The sequence below is a fragment of the Neopelma chrysocephalum genome, unplaced genomic scaffold (assembly GCF_003984885.1).
Source record: "Neopelma chrysocephalum unplaced genomic scaffold, ASM398488v2 Primary Assembly neopelma1_106848, whole genome shotgun sequence".
Lineage (NCBI taxonomy): Eukaryota > Metazoa > Chordata > Aves > Passeriformes > Pipridae > Neopelma > Neopelma chrysocephalum.
This window is the reverse complement of record NW_020927562.1, coordinates 1558-9933: the sequence shown is the minus strand read 5'-3', so window position 1 is coordinate 9933 and position 8376 is coordinate 1558. Positions and strand designations below refer to the sequence as shown.

Here is an 8376-nt window from a genome sequence, read left to right as displayed (position 1 = left end):
TGGCAGATCCTGCACAAGTTCAGGGTTGATTGGGAGTTGATCATTTCTTCCTACAGCAGGAGGCAGCATCTATGAATTCCTCCTATGTCACTTGACCTTGCTTCCACTGGGCATACACCTTCCTTTTCTTCCTTATGTTCAAGAGAAGATCCCTGCTCAGCCAAGCTGGCTTGCTGCCTCACCTGCTTGACTTTTTGTGGATTGCCTGCTCCTGTGTCCTTAGGAGGTGATGTTTGAAAAGTGACCAGCACTGGTGGACTCCGGCACCAGAAAAAAAACACTTTACCGGGGGACTCTTCTTACTTGTTCCCTGAGTAGACTGAAGTCTGCTCTCCTCATGCCCAGAGTAGAGGTTTTGCTGGCACTTTTCCTCCTGTCAACAGAGATTTCAAACTCACTTTGTGGTCACTGAGGCTAAGATAGCTGCCAATCTCAATTTCGCTCACAAGATCCATTCTGTTGACAAGCTGCAGATCAAGGAGGTCATCTTGCCAAGTCAGCTCCCTTAGGACCTGTTCCATAAAGTTGTTATCTTGGTTTTTTAGGGATCTTCTGGCCCAGGTTGTAGCACCTCTGTGATGCTCCCAGTAAACTTCCGACAAGGAAAGTCACCCACAAGGATCAGGGCAGTTGACTTGGCAATGTCCCTTATTTCCTCAAAGAATAATTTGTCGTCCTGGCTGGGAAGTCTGTAGTAGACTCCCACGATGACATACACATTATTTGTTGATTCTTACCCAGAGGCTCTCAACTGTGTCATTGTCAGCTGTGAGCTCCATGCATTCTAACCCTTCTATTACATACAGTGCCACCCCTCCGCTTCTGCCCTGCCTGTCTCTCCTGAAGAGCCTGTAACAATCCAACAGGACTCTCCAGTCGCAGGACTCATCCCACCATGTTTCACTTATGTCAGTGATATCAGATCTCTGGGACTGGGCAAAAGCTTTGAGCTCCTCTTGTATGTATGACTGATGAAGAATTTGACCACTCTATCAGTTTTATTAACTTCTCTTTGGGGCTAAGCAGGGCAAAGGAGCAGAGAGTAGAGAGGGGCAGGAAAGGAGTGTGTACTAGGCAGCTGAATCAAAAGCTCGGACCTTTTTTCTGGAGTGGCTGAAAATACAGATTCCAGAAGGAACAGTTTGAACCATGCCATGCTCACCAAAATTAATATATACCTGCCAAAAGTAAGTACCTTTCCAGAACAGAAACAATAGAAAGAGAGATCCTAAAAGCTCCAACATTTTGACTCTGCCATCCAATACTGGGGTGTGTTTGAAATCATTGTCTGGAAGATGCCTTTGAAAAATACTGAGGTTTGGAAGTTTGTTGTCATGTGAAATGAATAAGCAGCTTTTCTAAGCTTTCAGCGAGGGAAGCTGAGAGAAATGCAGCACAGTCTTTACCTTACCCGCATGAACTCCCAAGTCAGGAACCACACCATACATGGGATGAACCGTCTCTCTCCTGACTGACCAGAGTGATCAGAGCCAGAAGAATGGAGGACTGTTATACCTAAAGGGCAGATGGTATCTCAAATACCTTTGCAGGCCGTGTTTGCCATGTACAAAACTCTGGTGTGGCCAATAGACAAATGCATTGCTGTGAACAGAATGCCACTGATTGCTGTTTTCAGTACAAAGAAATTCCAAGTATCTCCTATGGGCCCCCCACTAGATAAGATCCTAATGTTCCACTGGATTAGAAATAAAGTGGTGCATTCTCAGCTCTCTGAATCTTTGAAGTAGACAGGTGAGCTAACCAAATTGTTTCAAATACAAGTCTTCTAGCTGTTGGTTCATTGTACAAAGATTTTGAAGGGATTCTTCTAAATAAAAATAAAAGACTTAGATGATCTCCTAATTATTTTTCCACATTCATACAAGTGTACATTTCATAGTAGCCTCTCTGAATAGCAGTCATGGCTTTACAAAGCTTTTAGGAAATCTGTATTACTTTTTTGCCTCTCCTCTATCCTCTTAGATAAATAGTCCTCCTTTGAAAAGGCTGTCACTTTAAACTGATGCATATTACAGTTCATAAATACGGACTATTCCATGCAATTTTTGAGCTCTCCTAATTGTAATTCCCTGCCCTTTGTCAGAGTTTTCTCTGAAGAATCCGTTACAGCAAGTGAAACCTTCCTCAGCTTCTTGTGATGTTTCCAATTGAAGATGGGAATCCCTTGTCATGAGATTGTAAAACCAAAATAGAATTCACAACTCTGTCTGCAGGAAGAATATGGTATCTGTTCACCTTGTATTTGCATGGAACTTCTCTGTTGATGGAGATTCTGCCCGTCTAAGTTATCTACAAAACAGGATCACAGTGATCTGTTCTTACCTGATCTGTTCCTCAGGTGAAATGGAAGCACACTTGCTTAAATATCAGAAATACATGATAGGAAGATCAGATCTGACTGATTTGAGTTCTTAGTTCACAAATAAACATAATTATTGATGTTTGTTCATCAGTCTTCCCCATACCAAGTGAAATATAAAAAAAATAAAGCAGAATGAAGCAGTAATAACATTCTAGGCCTGCCTTGCTTCAGATATATCTGGTTTAAGGACCTGATGAACTTGTTAAAACCTGTCTTGAAGCATTTATTTCTTCTGGCATTGTAGATAAGAAGTAGATAACTCTCTATATAACTGTTTTCCAAATCCAAAGTATAAAGTTACGTAGTAAGGAAGTTTCATTTACTTGCTAAAGATGTGCCAACAACTGGGTGGAGTTCTCTGGTGAGGAAGAGTTTCCTACAATCTATTTTTCCTGAGATTCTGACTAGACTGTTACCAGAACAGAATTTGGTATATTAATTACAGGACTAGAATGTGATAATTCCCACTAATATTAATCTATTTTCTGATCCCTTAGGCTCAGTTTCTGTTTTCCTGTTTACACTTCCTACACTCTCAGCTGTATGTGTTTCTGTTGGTCTGGAGGATGTTTTTGAAAGCTGTACCATCTTAAATCCTTTCAGCTTGGTAAATTATTCCTCTTTATTAGATCATGCTAATATTTATTGTCATCATGCACATTATTACATGTATGTAAGAAAATGTCATTCGTAGTATGTGTAACATATTTGAAAAGCAGAACTATTTGGTACCTTAAGGGGATATCTACCAGCTGTATTTCAGAGAGGAGAGCTGCCCTTTATATTGCAGAGAAGCATCATGCTTTCAAGAACGGCAGAATTCTGTGTAAGCAACTGAAGATGTTACCAGCATCTCCTTGTCATTGCACTTCTTTCATAGGCTGTCCCCAGATCTGGCTTCAGCAGAAGGGTTTCTGAGAGAACTTTCAATCCAACCCAAGCAAAATAAACAAGAACTTAACTACTCTACCCAAACTGGGGCAGTTGATTTGCCCTATAAGCAGATTAGAGGCCATTCTTACAGCAGCTCTTGCTGTGGAGCTGTTCAATGATACCTTCTATCTGAAGAGCAGCAGGGTGAGTGGTAATGTTTTCTGTTGCCACAGCTATTCAGTAGATGAAACTGTCCTCTAACTTTCATGTGATCCTAACAGAAGATAAGTCCTTCAGGGTTTCTATGTGTAGAACTTGCATAGAACTGTTTTCAGCCAGTTATGTAAGAGGGGCTTTAATTGCATTAAACTGTGCCTCTCTGTCTCTATGGGAGCTTCTGTCCCACAACTAGTTTATGATTCATACATTTTTTCATAATAATATTTTTATTTATTTATTTGTATATCTGTAGTGAGAAAACTTAGTGTCATTTGTGATGGAGCATGAAAGTTTATAATTGTCTTCCAAGTTCATTCACTGCTCTTCCATCTCTGTGCTACTGCAGTCTGATGCTTGTTTTTCCTAAAACTATATCTGAAATTGAGCAAGTGCTTTTGTGCATCCTGATAGCTTAATAAAGCTACACATTGATTCTCGTAGCAATCATAGTTAATTCATAGCAGGTTGATTTATTGTCCCAAATGCATATATGTTTCCAAAATGTCCTGAGCTGATATCTGGGGTCAGCCAACCTTTTGTACTCTGTGTTACTCAGGTGATCTGGCTTCTTAACATGAATACTGTTTTGGTAGAAGTATCAGCAATCATTACTTAAAATGCTAAGAATTTGTCAGTTCCTATCTAAGGTAAGTGCACGTGAGTCATCTGAAGGTGGGGTCCATGCACATATGCAATTATTTATTCTACAGTAATGTGGAATTTGAGGTGTATTATCTACGTGGTGCTACCATCAGTACTCCTTGTCTGCTACCGTTTGACCTCTAGGAAAAAATTCAAGTGCCAAAAGAGATGTTTAGAACAACTTGGACACAGTACTGTTTCTGGCGTCTTGCTACTTCACCAGAAAGACACGAGTTTCCAAGTTGTGTGTCACATCTGTCAGCCCCTGCTATCACCTTGGATATCCTATAGTGTCTAAACTGGCCATATATGTCTATGTTTAGTCACCTGAATCTCTTATATTCTTTTCACAAAATCTGCTTTTAAGCATTCTTGTGCGTAACATTACTTTTTAAAGCAACTACAGTTATTTGTGAAAAGTAAACAACTTTTAGAGATTCCCAGTCTGCCTCTAGAAAGTTAGCTAAATCATTTTGCACATAATTGTGGAGATTTATTTTTTTAAGATCATTTATGTTTTGTAAATACTTTTCAAAAGAATTTATGTGGTTATCCTCTTACATTTGCAACCGCCAAATAAATCATTAGGAGAAAATAGATGTGGGTAATGTGTTTTTTATTCTTACATTTTCCCCACTCGGTATTTATAACTAAAAGACTATGATTTTTAGTCATTAGTTTCAAAAGAGTTACATGTAAGCAATTATATAAAATTTCAGTACATATTCCACATGGAGTTGAAAAACTTTTCAGTTCTGGAAGTAATCTTCCATGACTGTGTATGTACCTACATCTAGAACTGGACTGTAATTCTACAGCCAGAGATATTTTTGAAACATTCTTCATTTTTATACACTCTTTGTCCCTACAGCTTTGTTTCTACAGCCTAACAAGAGATTTAGCAAAAGCTAAATGAGGTCACTTGGGGCAGAGGGCCTTTATTTTACATTATGTCTTACGAAAGTACCAGTTCCATTCTTTCTGGATTTAAAATGTAAGTTGAAACAGAGCTTGTATGTGGAATGAGGAGAGGAGAGGCAAGCTGAAGTATCTTAAAAATACTGCTCAGATTGGAAACATTCTTTACCAAGGTTAGAAAAGAGAAATGTATGATCAGAGCAAAGGACAAAACATATATTTTGTTTGTTTTCTGTTTTTGTCTCATGCTTGGGGAAACTGAATTTTTACTTGGACAAACCCTTCCTTTCAAATGAAATATCTCCTTTCAGAAACATTATCCTAGAAATCGATTATTTTGCCAGTGTCTTTTGTCTTGAATATTAGTAAGTTTTGTTCCCACTTGGTGGAGTGGGAACTTGCAATTCCTTCTTTGCATTTGGTGTGTAAAATATGAAGAGTGGAACATTTAATGAGGTTTCATTACAGTCTTCCACAAAAGGATATGGTTTCAAGAGCTCATCTGTCATGTTCATAGTACTTTGCACTGGTTTTGGTTATTAAGTGTCACCCAGTTTTCCTCTTCCCTGCTGTACTACGTTGTCAAATGAACATGTACTTTCTGAGTGCAGCCACAACCCACTCAACTGCTAACTTTCTCCTGCAAGAAGAGATCACTACAGAATTTCTCAATGCAAGTATATGTGATCTTTCTGCAAAATTACATTTTACTTCTATTTCCATTTATGTCTTGAAAATTCTTCTGAAAGATTAACTGAAAGTTACAAAGAAATACTGAAGTGGGTTTTTTTTATTATTTTTGGTGCATGGTAGAGCTGAAGTATTCCAGTAGAATTTTAGCTTGAACGAGTGTATTGAATTTGTCCAGTGTTTCACCGAGGGATGTTGACCATTATCTTATCTCTCTGATATTTTTAGTCCATAAACATGTTAAAATTTTAGTTTTCTGAACTATTCTTATTTTAATGTGGGGGTATAAGTCAGACTCTTGTGCTGTAAAATGTGGTGGTTCATGAGAGCCTGTCTGTCATTAAGACGTCTAGGAACCATGCCTTATATAGTCACATAGAAAGAAATTCTCATGGAAACGGCATTATGGAGGTGGCAGCTGCAGCTCTTTATTTTTGTCTATGTTGAATTTTGCAGTAAAAGCTTAACCCTTTGTGTGATTGATGCAAAAGTTTTATTTATGTCCTCCTCAAGTACAGAATATATGTATAGCCAAACAAATTTCTGAAAATGTACAGAAGAGTCAAAACAGCTTAATAGGAGTTAAAATTAACTCTGTTTTTACCAGATTACACTGCTATTTCTGAAAATTTGGGCAAGAACTATATTTGGGTATTATAATGTGATTAGAATTAGCAGTAATTACTGACTAATATCCTTCCTCACTGAAAGCTTTTTTCTTCATTAGAGGTTGGCAAGTAATGTGCAGAAAACGCCATATGGAGATATCTTTCCCCCAAAATCTTTCTCAACTTTTCTGTTCCTAATAGGTCATTGTGAAACAGATGAGTAAAATGTGGACAGTGAAAATATGAAGGTATTTTCTAGTGAGGCAGCAAAACCCTTCAGTACAGTCAAGTTCAGACTGTGATGTTAAGGGGGTGTATTGGAGGTTGTGAAGCTAGTAAGGGCAAACACATAACCCACAGAGACACTCAGTGTGATTTCTAAGGGACTGTATGTTTTCTGAGAAGCTGGCAATTTTGGAACCTGGGCACAGAGCCTGGAGACCACCAACACCAACCTTGCCAACCACATTCTGGTGGTTTCTTTAGATTTAGAAAGAAGCAGAAGATACTGTAATCTGGCTGGACACTATTGCTCCTTTTCTGTGTTGTTACTGGTGACGGAAGAAGCCCACATTCTTCATTAGTTGCTTAGTAATTGTGTTGTTACATCTCCCACATAGGTCTGTGGTACCTTGCTGTAATTTTTACTAGAGTGAGAAAACATTGCTCTGCCTCATTTAGGATACCAACAGCCAGCATTGGGTTATCAAAGAGCTGGAGCTTGGTCGAAGCACCATGTTGTTTGCTGTGTGAAATAATGCCTTCCTGAATATTGCTACTTCAGTTTTTAAATACTATGAATTTTCTGTCTTACACGTTTTCTTGCTGATCATCCCATTTTGTATCACTTTGGCGATACAACTGATATCCTCACTACTGAAGGTAGTGTCTCCAGAGCAATCTTTGCTATGCAAATAAGAAGACTTCTTTGCTTACCATTCTTCTCTAAGAGGGTAGTCTGCAAATATTACTCAGTTTTGACTGTTCATTTTATCAATCAACTGAGTGTGGAGAAAAGGGAGTTGAAAATACATTTTTGTGCAAATATTACACATGTGCAGAGTGTGATGCTAAAAACATCTTTTTGGATCAAATGAAAGCAGAACTTGAATAGATTAATACTGCATGTATCACAAAACAGTTGTTACCATAGCTATAGAACAATTTTCTCCTGGATTTTTATTTTACATTAGAAACTTGTGCCATGGCAACAGCAATGCCTGTGAAAGATCTAGCTCTGTCATTATAATTTGTCTATTACAGCTCTTTTCATTAGTATTATTAACAACTGTTATTCTCCTGAATGTACTTTAGTTTTGAACATGGAATCTCTTGAGATATAAACGTGAATAAGATGATTTCCAACTTTACATGAATGCAAAATTCACAGTATTTAGTATGCCTCTGATTTTCTTAATGTGCTCCGCAGTCTTGGAGTCAGATTCAGAAAAAAATTATGTGAGTTTGATGAAGCATCTGTAAATTATAACTCTCAAATACTGAAAGTGAGAAATGGTATTCCATAGAGTTCTATATATGTACCACAAGCAACTGTGCTGTGGTGCATCAGTGTGAAAATAAATAGCTGATTGAATTGCAATCTGCTGCCTAAATACCAGTTTGGTTGTATATAAACTGGTGATAATAGCAATATGTATCTGTGGCTTTCAGATTATGGCAGAACTGAATTTATTTGTAGTTACAAATGTAAATGTTTTCCATGTAACACAGATACAGCAGTATCACAGTGATTTTCAGAAGTATCTACTCAGATGGATAAGCTGTACATGCACTTTTAATAACACTAAAGTTATGTAGAAATGACATCTGTTTATGTTTTGGTATTTATGATACTATTTACAAGTAAAAAGATAAAGTGATAAGAAAAGCAGTATCTAGTGAGGAAGCAAGATTTCTTTCTATTGGCTTTTTTCTTTTTTATGATTACAAAAATAAATGTACTTGCAAAAACAAAAAAAACTAATTTATAAGGAAAGAGATTCTCTCCACTGGGATTCAGCCCAAGAGTTTGAACCCCTATTA

General features: G+C 37.7%; 1 long non-coding RNA gene across 3 annotated transcripts; it reads left to right on the top strand.

Annotated features, from left to right (window-relative positions):
• Positions 1–803: 803 nt before the first annotated feature.
• On the top strand, positions 804–7240 carry LOC113962112. 3 transcript variants are annotated; one of them, XR_003532446.1, is made up of 3 exons: positions 804–908; positions 1027–1187; positions 7229–7240. It is a non-coding gene; the product is annotated as an uncharacterized LOC113962112 (long non-coding RNA). The 3 variants fall into 3 exon arrangements; XR_003532445.1 differs by lacking the exon at positions 7229–7240 and adding an exon at positions 2235–2465; XR_003532447.1 differs by lacking the exon at positions 7229–7240 and adding an exon at positions 2105–2206.
• Positions 7241–8376: the final 1136 nt, after the last annotated feature.